General features: G+C 32.3%; 1 protein-coding gene across 1 annotated transcript in view; it reads right to left on the reverse strand.

The window, feature by feature from the left end:
- Positions 1–26,698, reverse strand: part of LOC118183905 (protein tyrosine phosphatase domain-containing protein 1-like) — a 162,407-nt gene that overhangs the window by 119,959 nt on the left and 15,750 nt on the right. The gene's annotated exons all lie outside the window — the stretch shown is intronic.

Genomic DNA, 26,698 nt, shown 5'->3' on the forward strand with positions numbered 1-26,698 from the left:
GCTAATTGTCTTCAGACATATACTGTTACTATACTGTTACTAAAAAAATGGGCCTATTTCCTGCCTTTAGACTGTCTACTAGCTCTTGGATAGCGAAAATGCCTTTTTCCTTTCTTAAATTCTTAATCATTGCGACACGACAATTAGCCAGAAATTAATTAATTTCCATTCACTAGTATTTTTAAAAAAATCTTAACAGACGGTCTCTCTCAGATAAGAACTCCACAAAATACATCCCTCAAGAATTCCAAGTCCCACCCACTACCATAAATTTCTTCACCCAAGTCTTGCCGACTGATATAATTCAAAGCCCCTACTGCCGCTAAGAATTTTCGGACACCCTACACTTCTGAGTCAGACACGAAGAGAACACACTGCCAACTCCCCCACTAGAAAGAATGTAAGTTACTTAATACCTTTCTGGCCTTTATATCTTCATGTACATTCACTGATCTTATTTATATTATTTTCTATTTTATTTTTATATTATTTTATATTATTTTTATGTTCTCTTTGATTTGTTTTTGCAAAGTTTGCATTATTTATCTTTTTTCTAATCTTCTATGTTTATTTCAACTTTACTTTGATTTCGATTTCATAATGACAATTTCCAATGTTTAATTTCTACAAATAATATAGTACTCAAATACATAAAGATGATAGTGTCGGGGACGATTACTCGAGTTTTACAAGATTTCTCTACAGTAATTGATTTTTACTCCAAATTGAATTGACTAAAATGCTTCATGAGAATCAGTTCTTTGAGTAACAACTATTCGCGGAAATATTTGGCCTGACTAGAATTGCCGGTTTGGCTTTAATTTATAACTCGAGTAAAGACGAAACACTTTCATATTTACGTATTTCTATCAATTATTGATCATTGAACGGGAGTTGGTTTGTTCCCCTTGAAAAGTCAACTAATTTCCGATCAATGACAATAATTACATGTTTTAATTTTTACTTTTGCAATTGTAATATTATTCTTCGTGATGATTTAACTCCAGTCCCCGTTAAAACATTATTAACATTTTGCTTTCAAATTACTTCAAAACATCTTTCAAAATATAACTTACCAGTATGGATGCACACTTTTAAAATAATTCTACTTTAATTAAACTTAGGAGATAATATAATCAATTAATCAATACGGTTTAGGAAATAAATTATTATTAACTAACTTTGCAGCAATTGCGCAAGTAATAATAACTTGTATTCGCACTAAATGGATTTAAGTTCATACAGCATTATATATATATATATATATATATATATATATTACACTGTTGGCTTCTCTTTCTGGCCTAGAAATATTTGATACAGTTTCATGAAATAGTTTGGAAAATATAACAAATATTTCCCATAGTTCATACCTGTGTTATTATTGGTTAAAATCTGCGAAAATATTACGGAGGGTATTTGAGAATTAAACATTAGAGAAATATTAATTAATAGCATTTTTTATTCATATGCAAATCACTTTCCTAGTTAACATACCACTTTTGATGTATATAAGAACTGCTTGTTTTCCTCGAATTTCATTTCAGCAATAAAATATAAACATAGGAATCTTAAAAACTAATAAATAAGACGAATTCAATAATTAATGCTTAAAATCTGAATAAAAATTAATCTAAAGCAATTTAATATCTTTCAGTACATTGAATTTATCATAAAATGAGGCTATCAGTGTTCTAATATTAACAGTCATCTTTTTTCGATAAGTGTAGTATGTTGAGAGTTATTAAACTGTTCTACATTAACATTTTTATTCATATTAAATAATCTTTTTTGATCATCTTCCTCTAAGTAAAATGAGTTTGAAATATTTATTTTAAAGCTTCAACTGCGGAAAAGGATTATCATCACTTTCTCAGCCTTTAATGTCCAAGACTATCGCTCTTGTGCATCCTTTGTAACCTTTGAAAATCCTTCTCAAATATTATATTTAGAAATTAATTACATAATATGTACAAAATGAGATTTCATTGCATTTTTACGCAAGGACATTAAAAGTGCTCTTAACTCGCTTGTAAAAGTTTTGCTGATTAATTCTTGTATTTTAGTACTCTTATTGCATGCAAATTCTTACATAAAATGCAAATCTTACATAAAATTTAGGACTGTGCCTCAGAAAGGAAAGTAAAATGCTAATAAAAATAATTTATATTTAGCATGTATATGTAAGTTTGTAATTCTTAATTTTATGACATATTTATTAACAGATATCATAATAAAAGCCACCAGTTATGGAAAACAAAATAATTTCTAATTTCTTATTTCATTAGCCATTCCCAACTCTTTTTACGTTGGTTATACCACTGTTTTAGGTAAACGATGACAACCTTTAGTCTGCAAGTTGCATGTAATATGTTTAAGTATTTCTTCAAATAAAAAACGTTGGACAACATTGACATTAAAACATAAAAGCCGCATTTCAGAAGCAGTTATTCTGTTGATAGCCCTGTTTGCTACTCACGGATAAGCAATTATTGTTATAATTTAAAAAATAAATTGAAGATATTGTAAAATAAATGTTTGTAACATATTGTTCTAAACAGTGCGGCGGTCCGTGTAGGAAAAATTGACTTTACCTCACTAAAACTGCTTCTTAACTTCAATTATTTCAGCTTCAGTATTTTCAGCGGTAATTAAAGCTGTAGTAGTTATTGAAACCTTTTCGCATTATTACTCACAGCTAGCAAACAGCCTAAGATATTAGCTAAAAAGAATACGGATGTTTGTTAATTATGAAAGATTTTGTTTAAGAAATTATAATTTTAATACGTAAGACAAGTTAAGAGATATAGAAACAAAAATTAGAATATGTATCTTTTTAAATAAATATCTCGCGTACATATAGCTGCATAACGTTTGCAGTGCACTACTATCACTTAAAAATAATTCATCTCCCTTTTACGACTAATCAGTTGACTTCAGATTTAGCGGATATTTATCGCAGGCCGTGATAGGCAAATATCTTTATTCATGACTCCGCGGGGAATACGATTTCGCAGTCAAGGTTATTTATGGCGTACTTCAAGAAGACCGGCGTTCCTAACGTAATTAGTACAGTTAGTAGCTCCTTGGAGGAAAATTACCTTCCCATTATATGAATCTGAACTATTTTTAGTTTCCCTTGGTTACTTTGTTCATGCAATTACGTCACGGATCGTTAAAACTATTTCCTCGTGTTCTAAATTCGCGAATTTTGGTTTGCTTTCCTACAGAAGGTAAAAGATTGAAAACATGGTGTGAAGACCATTCTGAACTTCACTGAGTACGAGATCAGATAGCCTCGTGAAAGATTATTATTGCATTTTCTCATGTATTGCACAATTGTTGATTTAAATGGGCGAAGTTTTCCCTTCCAGACGTCATGTCACGTACTGGAAAATCATGAGGCAAAATTCAGAATTTTAGAAATCCAGCCGGCATGTATTGTCATCATATGCCCGCTTTTACACTAGTGGCTATAGACCTAAAAGCTCGGATCCTGGTTATTCGTCCGAGGTTCATTTCACTGCAACTAAACGGGGTGCTGTTTGGGATTTCATGGTTTTCACCATACGAAACTGAAATCCAACTAAGTTTCCCTTAGAAAATTCTGTACAAAGGCAAAATAATCCTCCCAAATGCTACAAAAGATAGCTTTTGTTTGTTTTGCGTTAATCAGAAACCTAGCCGACACTAAAGAGAAAAATTTTAACTGGTACTTCGGTATTTGCATTTCACTTTCTAAAATATTTTATGAAGAAATTAAAGGAAGTAACTTTTTTCTCCTAACTTTTTATATATGTTACGGTGAAACACCGAAATCTGGAGAATGTCGACTTTCACCGGTGAATGTCAACATTCACATAGTCGCTTGGTGTATGTCCGAAATATTTTCCAAATACTCTTATTTCTGACTTACACCGGTGAATGTCAACATTCACCATGTACTAATGGTGAATGTTGAACATATAAGAATATTATATTTCCTTCTCCGTAATTCATTCGCGAAAAAACGCACTTCAGACTCAGAATAAGAACTTAAGAATATAAGAACTTAAAACACACAGTACATTCAAAATGAGAAAGGAAAATAATAGAAGTTATAAACTTACCAAATTATGTGATTCAAATCTTATTTATTGCAACAACTTAAACTATTATGGCACTATTAATTGCACAAGAGGCTCTTGCTTTTACAACTGCATTTTGGAACACTTCCTTTTGGAATGGCAGCGTGTACATATACTCCTCTCTTTTCGACCTACAATAGAGCATATCTGTGATTGTCGACATACACCGGTGAGGGTCCGAATGTACAAGAATGTAAAGAAATATTCGATCTTTCACCGACGTATTTGGTGAATGTTGACATTCTCCGGTGAAAGTCGACATTCTCCAATTTCGGTCTTTCACGGTAACATATACATTTAAACAATATACATAAGAACTAACTAATTATATGCACTTAAAAACGATATACATAAAAACTAACTTATTATATGTATTTAAACAATATACATAAAAACTAAATTATTATATACATTTCTGCTAACTTATTATATAAATTTTAAAATTTTGATCTCGGTAGTCATTCATAATCAACCGACGAAACCGTAGGAATTTTAATTTATACGTGCTATTTATAATTATTAATCTAAGGCTTTAAAGACTCAGTGTAACACTTAGTCGATAGCGAGGCATTTATAGAGTTCCTTCTCTGCTCTTAGATTATCAAGACAAACAATTTACAAAAAACTAAAGAGATTTGAAAGCAAGTTAGCCAGTGATTTGCCACTTATCAGTATGCTTGTATGCTCCACACCGAAGAGTCAAAATTCAGACAAAACTCTTGACTATCCATCTGTTCATACCTGGAAATATCCAAAGGCACGAAATTTTCCCTCGGGCATCAGAGAATTGACCACCATAGTTATTGGTACCATAGTTATTGGTAGGCTTTTACCAACTCTTAATAAAAGCGTAGGGTCCTCTTGATAAATTTATAAATACAAATGGCTTATACTTTTGTTAGTGCAATTCCATTATTAGATTTCGCTATTTAAGCACTCATGCTTTTATTATTCGTGGCAAGAAACTGTAAATGAATTTTGTAAAGTGAATTATTTAATCTCTTGTTTCCGTTAAGCTATATGTTAAATGATTTTTCTCCTTTTAGCCCATTAATTGTTTTATGAGCTTTAAATAAAAGTTTATTTTATGGAAACCTTTATTTATTTATTTTTTTAGTCTTAATTACATGTCATTGAGCGAATTATTCAACTAAAAAAATCCTTTTTCAACAATGAACAATCACTCTTTTACTTCCAACACTTATTATTTACTATCTTACGATAAAATATATTACTTAATCATTAATTACATTAACATTTATGTATATTACCTGTGATTAAAAAATCATATATTTGATAGTTAACTATCTTCCGTAAGCGTGCGTGCTTGCGTGTTGCGCGAAAATATTGCAGTGAAAGTGCGAACAATAGTATGATTTTTGCTACTTTAAGAATTTCTCTCAACATAGTAACTGCTTTATTTCTTTATTGATTAGTCCTAAACTCGTCTTGTAAGGGTTAATTCAAATACAGTTGTCAGTGATTGTTCCATAGGCGAATACTTCTTATTTTTGTGCTATGTAGGGATTCACTACTAATTATTATTTTTTAATAAGTGCCTTACTAATGTTCTTCTCATGTAGAAGACTCCAAGATATATATTAAAAAGTAAAAGCGAAAATCCCTTTTATTACGCTTGGCTTTAAAGAAAGCCGCTCGGTGTTGGTGTATTTAATTATGGCAAAGCACACTAGGACTATCTGCCTAAGGGGAAAGATGCCTTCGTGGAGGACTTTCTAAGGGAAACTGGCTCATATACACGTTACACATGGGGAAAACCACGAAAACGCCCATACAGTCATCTCGTTCGCGGGATTCGAACCTCGGACCGAACTACCAGTGTTCAGCGACTTTACCGCTCGGCCGCTGGTAGGCCTAGAAAACCGCTCGGAGTTTCCAGTTTGAAATTTTGTTTTATTTACTAAAAGCTTATAAAAAGTAAGAAAACAAAATAAAGCAAGAATTAAGAGAGAGAGAGAGCGATAGAATGACGAAATCAAAACAAATAACATTTCACTTCGAGACAATTAATTTAATACTTCGAGATAATTAATTATCGCAGCAGATGATTAATCAGTTATAAAACATTCCGTTGGAACAACCAATAGTTTTACTTGCATAAATGAAATAATTATTATCAATACACTATTGCGTTTTTCAAAATTTTCAATTTTGATGTCTAGTGTTAGTAACACGAGTAGCATCTATAGAGTTTTGTACCTGGGAGACAGTACTTATGGAGGTGCTAACAGACAATTCATCCTGAAAGCAGATGATCTTAACTTATGTTAGCGCTAAATATAATGCATTAATACACGTGTACATCTTTTCTTCTTCGTATTTTCCTCTATTAAAACATTACATTACTCTAGCTTACTTTATTGAAAGAGTAACGCGTCTAGTATAACATATACAACATATGAAATATCTATCGGTCTGCTTTTAATGTTATCGGTAAGTCTTTTAGTCAACAGCAGAATATGGATTCTTAAATTTCTGACAAAGCAAAAAATATACATGAATTTAGAATTGCATGGGATGCTGGCTCTCGTTAACCTCTGCGTGCTTCAATGATAAACTATATTTATGATTCAGATTCTATTGAAGATTTCAGAATATGGTTTTGGATGTGGTCAAAACATTTGGAAATAATAAAACGAAAAGGATTTTATTCACATCAAATCTGTCTTCAGGCTATTAACCTTCACTAATAAAATTTTCGTGAATTGCGTTTTTTGTATTACTTCAAATGGTTTTGCTGATCTCACTTGATCACATTAGAAAATCAACAGATACACTGCTTCAAAAGGAAAATGCAGCACTTTGAAAAAATGCTTTAAATCAGACGAAATTTGGCATATATTCCGAAAACAATATTTTAACTTCAAACAGTTGTGCATGAGAATGATCGAATTTATTGTGTAATCAGTAAGAAGTAGATCCATCTTTTTGAACAGCACAAATCATTAACTAGGAGCTCATGATTCCGATTTCTGTAAACCGAATGCTGAGTACTGTAGATCTATTAACCAAGTCCGCAATAATTTCTCTTTGCCAGCTGAATTGTAAGCTGCAATACTTACCATTCTTTCGTTATGAGAACGTTAGTAAACATTCATATGATGATGGTGGCCTACAGATACTCGATTTGCAGGATATCTAGGTAATTTACTTTACAGAAGATATAGTCTGATATTAACTGTACGTGGTGGTGAGTTACTTTATAGGAAATTACCATTTAGTGTTTCTGTAACGTACAGCACCACAACGTAATGATCAACATATAGGTGGGCCGTCGTCGTACCCGTTATGCATATTAGAGGTTGTAGAGTCATTAGGATTTTTGAAGTATCAGGAAACTGAAGAAATGAGCAATGCCCTCGCCGGGACACGAACCTGGACCTCTCCAATACGTGTGCTAACCGTTACATCAGGAAGGCGTGCTGGAAGAAGGGAGAAAATATCTCATAAGGTGTTCAACTGGTGATGCGAATGATTCTTCCAATCATGACTCTCCGCTGACGAACTGAGCAACATTCATTGATGCCAGAAAGACCAGTTGAACTGGTAAGACAGCTAGCTCCAAACTCTCAGTCGGCAAGCATTATTTCTGAGGTAGAATCGAAGTGAACACTGAACACAACACCATGGCAACTCAACTGTGGTATCACACTACTGCAAGCATTCACGATAATAGCACGGTCTTCGCATAGGAGGGCTTGATTACAAAGCTGTGTCTGATAATCTGTAGGAGATTGTTTGCGTTTCAGTAATGCCTCCAAGTAGCTCGCAGATTGGCACTAACCATGAGTTGTGAAGCCGCTTCTGCATAAAACTTGGATGCATCAATCTATGGGCTGTGTCTTTTGTCTTTGAGTTCTAATGCTAATACAACGAACAATATTTCTTTCTACTAAACATTATTTTTAACCTGATATGGAAAACAGCAAACAAAAAAGATTCCTTATATCTAAAAAATTCACAATAGCTAGTTTACTAGTCTTGTATGATTCCCATACGGGATACTGGTTGGTGACTCTGAGTGGCGTACCGAAGAGCCCAGGTTCGAATCTCGGAGAAGGTAGGGAATTTTGTAAATGTATAGTGTCTTTGCGACAGGGATGGCATTCTAAATCTGTGTTTAGCCGAAAGTCCTCATGTGGTTTGGTGGCAGGGGTGGGAGACATTCGGACCATCCGCCGGGATGCTCTCCCTCATTCGGAAGGAAGTAGAAATCTACCTCCTTGAGGCTCTGGCAACCATTATTCCATAAAATATGGACTCGACTACAAACAAACTAGTCTTTTATGCCCTTTTATCACGTGTTTCCTTGACCACGTGATTGTCAACAAATACATTCTAAAATTTGTATACTGCTGTGACAAAACTTTATAATGCCGCGTTTCTTTTGTGAAATAGTGTACATGCAACTAAAGCCTCCAAAGAGATTTAGATTTTTATTTTCACTTGCGCAAACAGGAAATTAAAAATCCAAAGTTGATCGTAAGCTTATTTAAACTGTTCTGCATTAATTAAATCCATTATGAAGAAATGTTGAATTTATAACCAGTAACGAGAAAAAGGATCTTGAACAAAAGAAGCAGCTATAAATGAAGGACGTATTTACTCTTAATGAACGGCTGCTGATGAAGAACGGAAAATTTTCCCTGATAGTCCAACAACCTTTTAGTATGAAAGCAATCATTTTCATCCTCAGGGTATATTGCATCGTAAAATAACTCTCTCTCTCCAGTATGGAAAACTGGTGCTACGTCATGATCACGCACTGGGAAATTTTTTTTCTTTCTTTCCAGTAAGGAAAGATATAAAACAGTGGATTTGACTACGCCTATCGTTAGACTTGAATAACACGAAAACCTCACGTTAAACAATCTATTTGGAACTCTACGCAAATGTGCTCGTAAAATTTAGAATTTTCTTCCGTTTTAGGAGATTTCCAGGAAATAATAAGGAATTATTTCTCTGTTTTTAGATACGTCAGAAGAATATGTCGTTTGAGGTTTTTTTTTTTTTTTTTTTTTTTTTTTTTTGGCAGTTTATTTTAGAAATATTTCGTTTATTATACTGAGCTGCTTTTGTTTAGACGTGAAAGCATAGATTCAACATATATGCCTTGCTAGCACTTGCAGTGCAACCAAGTACATTAAATATAACATTTTGGAAAGTTTATGACGTCTTTTGAAAACTAGGTAAGATCTATGTAAGTTGTTTAATTCAATTTCCTATGATACCACTTTTTGTTTTCAGAACTTTCATTTTTTATGAGTAAATGCATACATGTTTAAACGCTTTCTTGTAACTAAGACGAATATATGAATCTCTTACTAAGGATTCTTGTATTTATAATGTAACTGCATAATCTTTTAAACTTAATGTCTCCTAATAGATAACTCTCGTGTCCTTTTACCATATTTATAGCCTAAAATTAGCCTAAAAATTACGACCCTTGTAAAGCATTTTCTTCCTCTTTACCTCTTGCCTTTGTCATATAAATGGATAACATGTCTGGCTCATGGAGTCGCCCTAAACAAGTTTCTCCGTACCCTGCTCTGAAGCACCGGCGATCCCTACGTGGTGACCAAAACATTGGGTCATTTACCATTGAGTTCTATGGGATTTGACGCGTTCGGGTGTAAATATTTTGTAATTACGTCGCAAATATACATATAAATGTATATATTTTCTTTTTCTACAACATTTCAGAGTCCTAAGTATGTGAAAACAACATATTTTTAAACAACATTTCATTCTGAACGGAATTAAATGCTATACTTTTCACAGGACAGTTTTCTCAGAATGGTTTAATTTGAATGAAATATTTTCACAAGTTTTCGTTAATTACTTTAGAAAAAAAAATTAAGGTAATTGGATTTTATTCGGTTAAGGTACAAAAATTAAGATCAAAGTTTATTGTATTATTAATATTAAAATTATGCATTATTTCTTTTCTATTTATAGAGCTTCTTCCTAAAATACTTTCTTAAATATGACATGATTTTTTGGCTTCTTTTAAATCGAAAAATGTAAGTCAATTTATAATTAATGCTATATTCGGTTCATTTTAAATTAGAGAATTATTAGGAATTAGCGAAATACTTTAAATAAGTATTTCGCTAATTCCTAATAATTAAATAGGTATTAAATAGTATTTGACTTTCTCTGAACATTTCTGAAAGGGAATAAAATAAGTTTTTTTTTTTTTTTTTTTTTTTTTTTTTTTTTTTTTTTAAGTATTATTTAAAACTTGTAACTGAGCTATTATAAAATGTAAAGGGAATAATTCTTTTAATTATACTTATCAGATTTTTTTTTTTACCCTTCATTTCAACAATACATATTCCAAAACTCTTTATTACGTTCTTAAGTGCGCATCTCATAGCATTTGCTTTACAATACCTTTTAACAGATTGCTTTCCAATATGAACAATTCTTGCTTAAATAGTTTTATAACGTATTTGTCAACAGGATTTCAATTTATGTTTACAATTCAATATTAAGGTTATTATATATTTAGATAACATTTATAATCATTATAAATTAGATACATTTAATCATTAAATTTCTTCACAGTACTTTCACAGTTGTTTATAAGTGAATAAATTCTTCATTTCAAATACATTTATAAATAATTTAATGAATATTTAAGTATTTTGTCAAAGGCAGATACATGCTTTTTGCAAGCACATGCATAAATACCCATACATATTTCCTATTTATCATTTCCGGCATGTGCAAATCTTTAATTTCTGTGCATTCACTATATTTTTCGTGTAAAGTAATTTACACTAATTTAGCATACACCCGAAAATTTTACATAAAAAATATATATGAATATAATTTGAATGAAAATTATAAGTATTATTTTTAATACCCACTCAAAGGTCAGTTTTTCTTCAAAATTCCTCCACGATGGCATCTCTCTCTTTAGGCAGATAGCCCTTGCATGCGTTACTCTATTTAATAAAAACTTAATCTGACCTATGTGTCTAATTACAAATATTTTAACATACATAATTTTATATTTACATTATCCATCAAGTTTCAAACTTTTCAAATCTTCTAGAAAATAAATTTTGGCAGATCTCTTTTAGCAATTTTCTTAAAATCTATATTTTTGTAGTGCAACAGCTTAGAATTTTATAAAACAAATTCATAATCAAAATCGCTGTTGTTAGTTATCGAAAAATAACCAAGATGTGATTTTTGCGTAAATGTCAGTAAACTATACAAATTGCTATTATCCATCACACTATGAATGTTTCTTTCATGCGAAAGTGTCCCTTTTTCGATTTCTATGGAACTGTCGTGGGTCGAAATACTATCAGAATCTTGTCAAGCGAGCTTCTGAATGTAAACAAAGAACACCCCGTCTGGTGACCCAAGCTTCAAAGCAGTGCTTCACTTCTAGCGCAGAATGGCCCCTCCTTCCTTTCCTACCTCCATGGTCTGGCTGGCATCGGAAGGTCCGGAGTTCAAATTCCGCCGAGAGCATTGCCCATTTTGCACGTTTCCCGCTTCGAAGAAAAATGCCAAATACCTCTGTAATCTAAACATCAATAGCACTGATTCTGTCATCTTGTTCTGTCTGCAGCAGTTTTATATCAATTTCATAAATGCTCTGGCGAAATACCTAGGATGAATCTTGTAAAAATATAGAGAAGAAAGCTAACGATAATATTGAGTGTATAAATTATATGTGCATGCATGTATGTATGTAATTTCGCTTAAAAAGTTTCCAAAATATATTCTATGAAAATGAAATTAGCTTATCTGAAATATTTCTTCCTAAATTAATAGAAGAATTTTACTTTTACTTTTCATCTTCAAAGCTGTTAGCCTATCAGCTTGTGTTTTGCCCTTAACATATTATAACTAAAGCAGGAAATGAAACATTAGCATGTGCTGATATTATTATAATTTTCTGCATGAAACATGAGCTGGACCTGCATTTCGGTAGATCATCATATAAAGATTGAATCCCATTTCATTTAAAACCAGTTTATATGTTAATCAAGAGATCAGTTTCCTCTTTTTTACGGAAAAAAGAACGATAATTAATCGAACAAACTACAGTTTTGAGCTATATAAATGCACATTTCGATACAGCATTACTGTAATAGAGTTTTGTTTTATCATGGCACTAAATATCAAAATTTGTTCTTGTGTTTTAAATTAAAAATTGTATATTATTTACTTGAAATATGAGTTAAAGTCAAATTTTATTTGAAAAATTCTTTAGAATTCTCACTATACAACTGCGTTGAAAGAAAACGAGAAAATAATGAAGTATTGAATAATTGTGAACGAAAATACTCTGGAAATATATTTATTGAAAGAAGACTTTATTGCGACTTGGTAAAGTCGCGTTATGAATGACTTTCCTGCCAACTTATATTATAAGGCTTTTGTTTTTTGTAAAGGTATCATTTTAGCATTATTTGCAGGAGTCCTTTCTAACACGATAAATGTTACTAATTCGTATGCATAAAGATACTCCAAATATTAAATTATTCGATTTCTTTCGGTCTAACACAATGCGATCGACTATCCTTTTAGAAATTAAATTATTGGACAAATGACGAATGAAGAAACAGCTATTAGCGCTGCAAATTTCATTTTTCTTTAACTTTGTAAGGAATTCATGGAATTTCTCCTATGTGTCCTTGTGATGTATAGTTAGTATATCCAGCTAGAAAATGAAAGGTCAGTAATTCGATTCCCAGCAAGAAAGCGAATCATATTTTACTTTTACCGCTTCGAAAAATCTAATGGCTCTAAAGTTATCAGTTATTGGGGTTATTTTAAACTGGTTGACCTGTCATAACTGTTTAGCTTAAAGCAGCTTCAGGTTCTAAACTGGAATATAAATACGAAGATCGTATTGTATTTTTTACTTTTTATATTTTTTACTTTTTTATAGATTTTTAATAGTAAACTCTTCTTTGAAAGTCAAACTGTAATCTGAAATCTTCAGATTTCAGTATCCCATTCCCAAAACATCATGAAAACATAATCAATCCAGCTTCTTTAGCTAGTGCAGAACAGTTTACTTGTTTAGGCAATTTCAGAAAAATGAAAGAAATAAAGTGCTCAAAATGTGTCGCGTAGTAAGTAGAATGCTTTGATCTAAACAGAAAAGTTAAACTAATGTATAGGAATCCGACAAATTCACATCAGCTGCATAAAAATTAAAGTGCACATGCATGTGGTTTGGGCACATTACCGCATTCGTGACGAGTCAGTACCTGCTATGAAAATGACTGAAGATTTATAAACTGACTGAAGATTTGATCGAACGGTAAAATTGTACAAAACCTAACTATTTTATAATTCTGGGTCCGTTAAGATAACAATGTTCTAAATCTTCCAGTAAAGTAACAGTAACTTGAGAGAAGGTTTAACCAAACCTTTTCGTTAGATCTTGAACTTAACAAATCTCGGGAAATAACGGAAGGGTCAACGCTACTTTCGGGATTAAGAAAACACTAACGTTAAAGTGATTTATTTAAAGTATTATATTCACAAAGCAATGTCCGCCTGTAAGTTTTGCTCAAGCCCTTGATTCAACGCAAGCAATCATCGCTAGCAAAGGCTTCCAAAAGCTCTCCCACAAATTCAAGAACTCTATTCTTACATACATTAACTAATTTGCATTCTGATGGTAGCCGACGAAAACAGTAATAATAGTGCAAGTAAAATATTACGATAATGACTTAATTTTAAACATAAAGCCTTATAAAGTCGCTTAACTTTGATAGTTCGATTTTTGGGGAGCTTGCACTAAAAGAGTTCGAGCCGAGTTCAAATCCCTGCTGCCATGCTGGCTGCATGCCCGTTTCCGTGGAATTTCCCATGTGTAACATGGATACGTGCCATTTTCCCCTAAAACGTCCTCCACGAATACATTTTCCCTCTTAAGTGCTTTTCTATAATCAAACAAACCAAATCAATCCACTGGTGTCATTTTCAAATCAGCTCGATTTTCGAAATTATTTTCAGAAAGGTTTCCATACATATTGCTATAGGCAAGGTCTTCTAACCTTTTAATGTAATTTCATTCAGGAAAAAGAAAAAAGTATGTAACCTTTTAAAGTAGAATATTACATATTTAAATATACATATATACTGAAGCGCCCCTGAATTAGGATTAAGCAAAATAGATGACTGGCTACAACTCTTCGACTATTGTGACAGTCTGACCTAAATTTATATTGTGAATAGTTTTAAAGTTACCCTAGAAATAAAAGGGTTAAGAAAATCCCAAATAAATTTTCTTCTTTTGTTTTCAAGGAAAATGATAGTGTTAACATCTTGTAAAATAATGGTCATTTGCTATATTTTATTTGCGTTTTTTTTTTCTATAGTTTATTTGCTCTAATTGCTATAGTTTGCTATATTTATGTTATATTTGTTTTGTTCTGATTTTGGGGACCCGTATAAATAAATTGCAAATAGTAGGCACCTTTTAATAAAAATAACATTCATGTGACTAATTTTTATGTAATTTAGTTGTTTATATGCTTACTCGCAAAAACCATACGTTAATAAAAATATTTACAGTGGTAAATAACTCATTTTTAATGCATAAAAAATTATTGAAAACAATTAATAAATTCAAAGTAAAAAAATGAATACCACTTTAAATTAGAAGCTAATGAATTACGCAACAACTAGATTAAATTTTAAATGAAAAAAATATTAAATTCTTCTTTTAAGGGGGCTTGCACTAAAAATTTTAGTAATTTGTTAATTGCATCTTTCTAGCTGCTGTTTAGTACTTCTCCTTATTCTTATGTTCGAGTTTACGTCCACCTTCTAACTATTGCTGCCGTTATTGACGAGATAGCTTCCGCAATTTTTGCATTTGTATTAAGTTTTAGTAGCTTTCATTTAAACATTTTAGCGAAAATTCTAAAACGATCACGTTTTAGTGTTTTTGTGCTACTTAAACTGTCATGGTATTTTATTTAGCACGTTATTTCTCACGTTAAATCTTTCATGGACGTCTGGCGTTTAGTCTGCTTCACCAGAAAATGTAAATGAAGTGAGTTTTAAATAGCGAGTAATAATTTTCATTTGCGAGAGAGGAGCTGACAGTCTTATCCTGCCCCCCCGGGGGTCGACGTAGAGAATTCTGCGAAGCTACTGGCTAGGATCTGTACCTAGGCAGTCTCGGCCACGGGGGTATAAAATTTATGAACTTGGTGGTTCTGAAGGCTCTGGGAAAGGTCACTTATTGGCCGGCCCCGGAGTCTGGCACGTCCTAGCGCGGCGTGGTTCTAGTAACCCGGGGGTCTCCCCCGGGGTCGCTGGGTAATGTCCCGCTGCGACGGGCTCGCCCAAGCGACTGGTAGGAGCATTAGACGACCGGTGCTGCCTGGGGCCTGTCCCCAGGTGGTGCGCTGCTCTCCTGGAGGGTAATAGTGGAGGTTGAACCTCCACGACGTACCCAAAGGGGGAGTGGACCTGTAGTGGGCTTAAGTTCCCGGAGCAGGGAAGCCAAAATCCTCTAGTCTTATCCTGCCGTACTGAAACATTTTAGTTACTGCCAGTCTTTAGTGTTGTGCTACGAATTGGGAATTTGTCTTTGATTGAAGTTGCGTTGAAAATCTCAGGACAACGAGCCATCTTGTTAGGCTTTAAATTTAAACTTTGACTTGTAAGAAATTTGAACCATTGTTGTCTCTCCAGCACATAAAAAACAGAAATTCATTTTTTAACGGTTTTAGTTTCTTTAACTTTTTTGGCTGAAATAGAAATAAATCTTTCAGTTGAATTTAAGTTGTGATAATTACTTACCGTTTCGAGCTTGATAAACAAACCTGATAATTCACAAGTAGTCTGAAATGGTTATACTAGTGTTTGGATAAAGTCGAAATTGAATTTAATATTTTAAATATGTCAAACGTTTTAGAAAATGCTTGAGAACTTTTAAAGTTCTATTACAGGTCATTCTTTAAAAAAAAAAATCTTCATTCCTGTGCGTCTTTGCTCTTAAGTGCAATTAAACAATGTAAATTTTTTCCAAATTTCAAAGCAAAAATTTCTGTTTGACTTCAATCTTTTCTTTTTGGATGACTTTTTTATGGCAGATTGCAAAGTCAACAGTAAACATAACAAGCAAAAGAGTCTACAGTATAATCTATAAATATATTTTATTTTGTGTCTCGCCTCCCAGTATCTCTCCCAAAGTGGTCCAGCATTAAGTGCAAGTCAACGACTCAGATATGAGGCATCCGTTTTCTCATGAAGGTTGTACAGTCTTTTTAGATGTAAAAGTCATTATTCGAGATTTTGCGATTAATACAAGCGTACAAATCTTGATAGTATATTTCTGTGGTTTTAATTAGAACACTAAATTCAAAAAATAATTCCTAATCCTTGTGATTATCGAAACCTAATCTAAATTTATCGATCATTCTCACACTAATTGATTTGGTAATTCTCACACATATTATCATAAATAATTTAACGATTGCAATAGCAGTTTGTATCTATTTGATTATATTTTCTCTTCTTTCAAGCATGATAATAACAGTAAAAAACGTCATTCATTCTTGACTATCAGAATTATTTCTGAGGAGGTTTGCGAATAAGGTCTACAACAACGTTTAGCAATAGATATTCATAATATGGCTAATGAATGAGACTAATGTTTTTGGCAACCTCATTGTATATTTAAATGAGAATGCATCTTCTGAAAAAACATTCTGACTGAAATCAAAGTTAATTTACGTACATAATGGGATTACTTTAAAGCAAGTGAAAATTTAAAAGTAAGCTACCGAACCCTAAAGACAGAAAAAAAAATTTCTTGAAGCTTCCAAATGACTGTTTACTTTTTTTGGCTTATCTGTGCTTCTGAATGTTGATTTTTGATGCTATCATCATATCTGTTGCAATTCAATGAAGTCATTTTATCTTAGTTGATTATTCTTCGTTTATCGCTAAAATCAAATCAGCGTGATACGGTATCTTTTTAAAGCTTTCCTCATCGCATTAAAATAATGCGTTACATCAACTGACATTTTAACATCCATTATTTACATTTTTGGATATTTTAACTTTTATCTAAGTATAATCCTTCTGGTCATTTGTGTAAACTTTTCTGCAGAAGGATTTCATCATAACTGCAGGAAAGCCATACAATTATTATTCTTATTGTTTTATAATCAAGCTAACTGATATAATTTACGCTTCATTTGATTTACATTTATATTTGATAGATATTATGGAAATTGTTTACAGATACTTGCCATGGCAACCCAAATTACTTTTCGTAATTTATAATGTCGAAATGAACACTAAATAACAATACCTAACATTCAGCACTGAATATTGAACATTCCTTTTAATCTTTACAAAAAACTTCAGAAAATGAAAAAATGTTTGTAATTAATTTTATTCAAATCATAATTGTATGTGATCTCTTACATTTCTTAACTCCAAAACTTAGTGTCGAAATTATACGAAGAATAAATGATTGCTTAGCTTAGCTCTAAAATTCAGTGTCCTCTAACATTGCATAATATATTATATTAAACTGATATTAGTTTGAGAATAAAGCATTTTTAATGACTATGAAGACTTTTACACAATTCTTGCAGAACTGATACATTTGAGAATATAATTCTTTATTATTATTATTAGCATTGTTATTATTATTAATCCTTTTACAGCCACTGTAAGTCATTGTCATTCCGAGGCTACTAGATGAGGATAAATATATTGTTAAATCTTGCTTCCTTCTTCTGTCTGCATGAAAGGAAACTTTAGTGTTTACAAAACCTTATTTTCCTTCTAAAAACCCGAAGAAAGAAGTTTGTAATCATATTAACTTAGAAACGGTTTTAGTATGTTTTGTAAAACAAAAAGAAGCATTTCTAAGGCAACTGCTACTTCTTAGCTCTATTAGATCTCACTCGATAACTGCTTTCCTCTATTTCTAGGGTGGTAAAAGAAAAAAAAAATTAAATGCTCTAAGCAGCATAAAATGTAATTTTTGATAAGAAATTGATTTGATCAGAGATCTAACTTCTGAATTTTCAAATTACCGAAAATTAAAAATATTTTATAATAAATGAATATTTTTTAACTAGAGGTTTGAACCTGAAACGTCCACTTAAAGAAACATCCATTACGAAGCATTACCCAAAGACAATAATTTTAGTGTAATGTGTAAATGAGATAAGAAGTGTAGTAAAATTGTGGCTAGGGGTTGCTTTATAAAATAAAGCATTTGCATTACTCTTCTTCTCATTACGTTTTAACGTAAAATTTATGAAAAATTACTTCAAGACTGAAAGCTCCTTTTCGTGAGAAGTCTGTGTTATCAAGTTTGCTTTGACTGGAAATCGAGCGCATAATGATAAGTATATCATTCTACCCTTAATTTCCTGCTAAAGCCGACTGGTTATAGCAGAATTATCAAATCTGCTTCCTTTCTGCTTCACCTTTTCTTATTCACACCCGTGTACATTGCTATCGTTCTGTGAAACCGCGGCAAAGTAATAAGTTAAAAATAATTCTACGTACTAGTTAATATAGGACAAAGCAAAGGGCTATATTTGGCTTTCATTCTCCATAATCTAAATTATTGCTCTATATACAGGTTTGATCACATGGAAATTTAACATATTCATGTGCAGTGAATTTACATTTCAACTAAACTAGATTCCGTTTATCAGAAAAAGTAACATTTGTATTTTATCTTAAAGTAACTAATCTTCTTGTAGCCAATATAGCCAAAAAGTAGTTGAAACTCAGCTAACAGGTTTTTACTTGCAATATTAAAGATCATAGTTCTAAGTCGCTAAAGAATTATTTGAGCTTCAAGAAATTATATTGAATATAGTGGTATTTAATTTTATTACTTACAAATCAGTCTTTCAAACAAAATTCTTAATCATTAAACTTTGCTTTTTGTATTAAAAATTATCATAGCTTTTGATCTTTCTTTACATATTGACTCGTAATTTATAGTAAGAAATATTCATAATCATATAAAATGTTTCTACCCATCTAGATAATTTCAAATTGTACGGACAAATTTCTACCGAAAATAGAATTATACATCTTTTACTACAAAACCAGAGTCTTAAAATGCTTCTTAATAAAATAGTCAGGCAATTGTTCATTAAACATTCTTCGGGAATGTCCGAACCCATCGTTCATCTCATCATGGAGAATGTTGGCTAGAGTGCACCCCAAGGAACGACCTATATTACATCAGGCTTAACTTCTAAAATTAGAAGTTCCGGAGCCCTACGGAAGACCGTCAGCAAAGACTAACAAGTGTAAATAAATAAAATGGCTATCAAACTCACTAATAATTTTAAAATTAAATAAATTATTATCAAATTAATTAATACCTAATTAATTAATGTTTATTAATTGTTATTTAATCAATCATTATTGGATAATTACTTATAATTTTATTGATAATTATTAGATAGTTAATTAATTATAATTTAATTGATAATTATTAGATAATTAATTATTTGTTATTTATTGAAATAATTAAAGATTAGAGTAATTAAATAATTAAAATTAAATTTAATGTAAAGAGATAAATTAAAATTTAATAAACGATTTTTAATATAATTTTATTGCTAAAAATAAAAATTTCGAGATAAAATTTCTACAGAAATTGTTATTCACTTACATAAAAGAAGTGCTGCGGCCTTCTTATTTAGGGCACCAGCTCAATAAACTTTGATCGTAAGGGAGTTCTTTTATCATCACAAAAATTAAATATACTTAAAGTATAGCTGATGAAAATTCAGATAATGCTAAAAACAGGGTGAAAGAGAATGAGGGCGTGAGAGTATGAGTGGGTGGAAACAAAACTGAGGTGAATCTTGATGAGAGAGAACGTTCAATTTAAGACCGCGGATGTCTGCTGATATAGCCATCAAGCGGATGTATGTCAGGGGTAAAATGAGTCCTGAATTTGAATCCTAAGGATGAATGTTAAAGTTGCTGGCTACACTTTTCGCCCCCCCCCGTATTTGGTTACATTAGTGAATACTGTGGGAAGACGATGCTTGAGCATAGGAGCATGTATTATAGGACGTGCTTGAGAAGTTTATCTCAGTATTTCACTCTTATTTTACTCGCTGTCACTTAACGCACATTTAAGAACACAAATTTTCCTTCCTTCCAGGATAACTAACAAAAACTATCGATAACAATACACCAGATAGAATGGCAGGGCCAGAAACTTACGCGTTCCTAAACAAACCCCCCAAAATTTATTGCCCTTCTTAAAAGGAAAGGTTTCCGCATATAAATGAGGGGACTTTAATTGAATGTCTCATGTTTATGAGTTTGTATTTCTAGGGAAATAGAGTCAAGGTCTGTTTATTGCTAAACTAAAACGTTAGGAATTCTAATTTTTTTTAAATTCAAATTGTGGCTCAATTTTATAAAAAGAAGTACCGGAGCTCATTTTATTTAGGGCTCCGGTGCGCTCCGGCTGGAATTGTAATTAATCTTAAAAATTAAGAAGTACCGGGGCCGGGCTCAGGTGGGCTCCGGCGCTATTTAAGCACTGTATTACATTCATGAATAAGGAAATAGAAAGATGACACAGTTACAGCCAAGCCCATGTGGGAATTAAACCTTGGCTTCGGATTAGCTGTCAGCTTCCGCAAACCACTATATCGTCCAAGACAACTGTCTGAAGTAATTCCTGTAGCATAACTAATTTTGTTTTATATTTTTAACTTCATTATATTCAAGAGTTAGAGGTCCCCTGTCATTTTTTGTTTGCAATCATATTAATCTGACAGAAAAGGAAGATAAATATTTTAAGCTAGTTTTTTATTTGAATTTTGAATCAAAACCGATATTGTTTTGCTTTTTGTGTACGTTGTTGAGTTATTTCCTGTATATATTAGAGTTGTTTGAGTACCGGGTGACCTAAAAATCCGTTAATATTTGAAAATTCAATAATTCAGGTAGAGAGGTAAAAACTGACATACATACTTGAAATGTCACGAGGTTTTATTGAAAGCAAAAAAGTTCTTAAAACGGCCAAAGGATGGCGCTTCATATGATAACAAAACCAATACTTAGCATAACAATCGATTTTTAGCAAAGACTATGTTCTTTATAACAAATGTTCAACATGTCGGCCGTCAATCATCAACGATACCTGTAGTCGAGGGACAACGTTGTGAACAGGCACTGTATAGCATATCTATAGGTATGGTGAAAAACTGTTGTCGGATGTTGTCTTTAAGCATCCCTAATGAGATCGGACGATCGCAGTAGACTTGCGATTTCAGGTAACCCTACAACAAATAATCACACGCATTGAGATCTGGAGACCTGAGAGACCAAGCATGACGAAAGTGGCGGCTCAACACGCTATCCTCACCAAACGATATGCGCAAGAGAACTTTCATATGTGTAGCAATATGGGGTGGAGAGCCATCCTGCATAAAATCAGACCTTCCGACAGGTGTTTATGCGATTCTGTTAACATATCAGCGTACCTTGCACCCGTCACACTGACTGTCTAAATAGCAGAACCATATATGTCCTCGAAGAAAAAGGATCCGATCATGAGTGATGTGATATATCCACATCACACCGTAACCAACAAACGGAAGCAAGGATAAAAAAGTAATAAAGTCATGAAGGGACTGATTCCCTCTCTGTCTGCAGCTCATTTCATACACAATTCTCATGCGGTGTCACAACATTTTGCTGCGCTGCCCCGCCTTTTTAGTCCAAAGGGGCTTTGTCCCCGAAGGACTATTGTTTTCGTTTTGCGACTTTGCGTTGAATCACTATAAATGTCCGGTTCACTTTTCAAACTGTTACCACCAAATGTTAGAGTTTTGCCTTATATTTGAAGAAATTAAATAACGAAAAATCTGCATAAATGTATGTATATTTCTCGCATCGTGATAAAACAACGGTACATAGAGCCATCGAATTTTGAATGACGTAATTCTCCTACGAATATGGGCGTAAGGAAGACCAAATTTGAAATTTGGAATTTGTTTTATTATCGATTTCACATTTTGTAAAACTTTAACGAATTTTTGATTAATAAACTCAAGGATTTCAAAGCGAGCAATGGCAACATTCTACAGGGGAAAAAAAAAAAGAAACCTTTTTATCTTCAGCGCGCGGAACTGTGTATCGGAAATTCTAAAGTTATGCTCATTTTAAAATTATTTTGCGACATTGCTATTGAACTGAATTTTATAGTTTAAGTACAAAGAACATTATACTTAATAAATAAAGGCAACGCACAAAACGTTAAAAAAACGCACCTTTGGACGTAATTTAAAATCTGAAACCTTTCATTTTTTTTTCATTTGTCTCTTTCAATAAAACCCCATGTCATTTTAAGCATGTGTATCAATTTTTACATCTCTACTTAAATTATTCTGTGAGTTATTGAATTTTCAAATGTTAACAGGACTTTTGGGTACCCCTGTACTGTGTTTCCTTGCTGTTGAATGAGAATAAAGCAACAAAGATCCACTAGCTGATACAAAGCAATGCTATCAATGTTTTACAAAAACGAACCTGGAAAAGAGAACTCTAAAATACATTATCACCCATCAAAACATACACCTGCGTCAAATAAAAGTCTTTCACACTTCTTATCGTTGAAATGCCGATATCGCCATAGCTTTACATTATTCAGAAATAATTTGTTTTGCAACTGAAAATCGTAGTAGTATACACAACAGAAATTATCACAACATTAGTCAGCAAATTATTTTATGTCAAAAATGAAAAACGTAATGTCCTTGTCAGTACTGATAGGAAGTGTTTCAAAGCAAATGATCTGCTCTAATATCTTGATTGCTTGATTGCATGCATTATCATAAATATTCTTTTACCGTTACAGAGTATTTTCAGAATGTAATCCACATAGCTCTGTATACTGCATTTAACAGCAGTCGACTGTTAAGATAATTAAAAATCTAAAATCTTTTACTGGCAAAATGTATAAAAACAAATAAAATCTATATAAACTAATGAATATAAGACATTATTTTAAAAGCTGCAAATTTTTTAACATGCAAACTACAATATACCAAAAAACAAACACCTGTATATCGAACATTCTCCATTTTCAAAGTGTAATACTTTTGAATTTAAAAATCTGTTTACTTTTTATACATCCGAATTTAAAAGAAGTAAAAATTCGCGAAAAACTTTTCTTAAGCATCAAATCATAACTTACCAATATGAGTGTTGAAAGGATTTTGGGATAGTAACAAGCGTTGAGAAACAATAGTTAAATCACGATTAAAAAATTTGGTAACCTAAACATTTATTAAGCAAAAGCATTCACTTGATTATACAAGCATTACACTGAAGCATTAATCGACACAAATCACGCCAATTGTCTTTTCATGCATATTGATCTATGTGATATTCTAGAGACAATTACGCTTTTCAGAGAGGAAGACGTGAAAAATCATCGCTATGGTATATAATTGTAAACTTTATATGTCACTTGCTAAAGTTATATTCATAACTCATAAGTACTATGTTCACACAGATGTAACCATTTTTAATATCTATGTCTTGTATCTATGTCTATGTAATGTGCCCTATGAGTGGCTCTCGTGTGGCCTTAACATGGGATCAGCTCTAGATAAGGGTGGACATGGAGCTGAACCAATTAACCATAATGGTAAAGCGGTGGTGCCCACGTCCTCCGTCACTTGTCACTTGCCCTTTTGCTGGGAATCAAAGCACGTTCATCTAGTTGCTTATCTGATGTATCAGTTATTACGTTCCAGCAGCGCACATAAGACGGATGCTTTAATATTTTTCTGTATGTATTTAATTTCCTTTCTTCTTCCAAAGAAAACATATAACATACAAATTATGCCATATCATTCTGAAATCTAAAATTCTGAAAATAACTTGCTTGTTAATGCAGTGATACACATCACTATATTTGCAGTGATACACAGCAAATATAGTGGCATACTCTTTCAACATAAGCATATTCTTTCATATTCAGGTATTGTACATTGTGTGATCATGTGATTCTAAACACTTGAGAAATTTTTAGTTGCTACAAGTCTACTTCCGATTTTGTTCACAAGTTGTAAATAATATTTCGATGCGGTGCAATAGCAAAAACGTCCTGAATATTTTAGCAAACATTGAATCAGCGTTTATAGATCGTATTCTGAGACTATCTAATATGTCACTGTTACGAGTATAATAGTAATCCCTAGAAGTTACAAGTATAATTATAATCCCTAGAAGAGCATTGAATGGGAGAAAGAGACTTTATAGATTGGGAAACTATTTTCAGATTAAGGTGTTATGAAAAAACCGTTATGGAAAGTGAATTGCAGTATATTTGGTGTGAATTAGAAGCAACCTGACTTATTAATTTATTCTAAAACCCTGCATCACATTATATTAGCTCATAATTTATCTCAATCTTTGGACTCCTCCCATTCGGTATGCCGCTTAGCAGTTATTACTACCACAATGATGGGTTGAGCTATGAATCTTCAGCAAATGTTTGGATGTTTGTAATCGTCGCATCAAAACGGAGTAACGTACATAAAATCTGCCTGGCTCTATTATTGCGTGTTACTTGTTACCAGAAAGACATTGCTAATTATATGCCCTTCTTCATACGTCAAATAATAAAACTTCCTCTCAGAAGCTAAATTCTAATTCTTACCTATGAAAATCCCCACTTCTCCTTTATGTTTTTATTATTACATTAAATTAATATCGAATCGATATACATATTTCATAAGATTTTTTCTAATTTGCTTTCCAGAAATGTTTTTAACCCTTTATTGCATACAAATTATCTAGAGAAGTTAAACGAAAATGTTTGTATTTTTTATATTTAAAATAACCTTAGTAATAATAAAAAAATTAATTTTATTCAAATTTCGTTTTAAATAATTGCTACAGTTTGTTCACTACAGTGGACAGCATGCATATACGTATGTGCATGCATACAAATCTCTTCCCAACGATTTACGGTCATTGCGTTTGAAATCATTTCCTGCCTTGTTTGCAATGATCATTACCATTTTCTAATTGGTAAATCTACAACTGACATCTACATACATATCCCCCAAAATACCTTCATTTCATCGATTGTGATTGAATTCATTTTGCTACGATTTTATAAACCTGTACCTATTGGATTCAAATGTCAAATGTTCTAGAAATTCCTTGCCAAACATAAACATTTCCAGTGGTGTTTTGGCTCGATAAGCAGTACATTTGGGTTTCAATTCACTCTTTTCGGTAGATCTTTATCTACCCACTCCACAATTTTCTCAACCTGACATTTAAAATAAAATGTCTAAAATTATTAATTATAAATAAAAAAATGGCAGTATAAGAAAATGTAAGCAATATTATATAATGTTTACTATGAGAAATTGTACTAACTTGGAAACAGGAGTAGCAGCCATTTTCCAAATAGCAATGCTTTACTTAGTGATGCTATGCAGCCATCTATGATCGACAGTTGAAAGTTCTAATAATATAGAATGAATAAACACAGGAATGGAATCTGTTAAGGCATTTACAGAAGAATGAACAAATTTAAACTTTTGTCCACTACAGTGGACATGATACAACAAAAGGATTAAATTAATAAGAGATCATTTTATAGGGTTCTTTACTCCTTTTGCCTAAGATGAACGTCGAGGAACCTAATGAACTATGTAGTGACTTATCGCAGAGTTCAAACAACTAAAGACATAGACTCAAGAGGAATTAAAATACCCTTTTATTCACTCATATAAGAATAATAGTCGTCCTCTTCTCGGGCTTACAGGAAGCCACTATTCGGGCACAGAATAAGAAAAAAGAAACTAAACTATAATTAACTAAACGAGACTTAGCCGAATCTAAACACAGTTATGTACACAGTTGGCCCTTAATTTAAACTAATTGGCGAATATCAAAAGGTACGTAATATACGGCCGAGCGTAACAGCGTCAAGAGTGACTTAGCCAGAGGTCAAATACGCGCTACTCGGGACTCCTAGAGCGTAACAGCGTCAAGAGTGACTTAGCCAGAGGTCAAATACGCGCTACTCGGGACTCCTAGCACTTTCTATCGAAGTCAACTAAACCTTCCTTAAGTATTTCTTCTAACTTATTTGCATTCAAACTAAACTATTCATTTCTAAAAACTCACTCTGGTAGGGAAACAAGACTTGATAGGAAAAGGCTTCGAAATTAAAATAACTGTTATAAAAATTAAAATATGCCTTGCAAAAGATTAAAATGTGCCATACAATTTTACCATTTAACTTTTCCTTTATGTTAATTCTTAATAAATTTAAATACTTAATGGTAAATTAATATTACCCATTCTGTTTTTCTGATGTTTGATCAAGGCACATTGAGTCGAAAGTTATGTCAGAGGAAATGCAAAACTTTTGCTTAAAAAACTTCTCAGACATTGATACGGAAGGAACAGTCTGGATTACTTCCGGAAATTATTCAGGAAATTTAATTTCCTTAATTGTTTTGCAGCTGATTGCTGTTTCAATGTGATACACTTTAGCT

The sequence above is a fragment of the Stegodyphus dumicola genome, chromosome X1, assembly GCF_044657685.1.
Source record: "Stegodyphus dumicola isolate Sdum_Otavi_A_Nest chromosome X1, ASM4465768v1".
In the NCBI taxonomy this organism is placed as follows: domain Eukaryota; kingdom Metazoa; phylum Arthropoda; class Arachnida; order Araneae; family Eresidae; genus Stegodyphus; species Stegodyphus dumicola.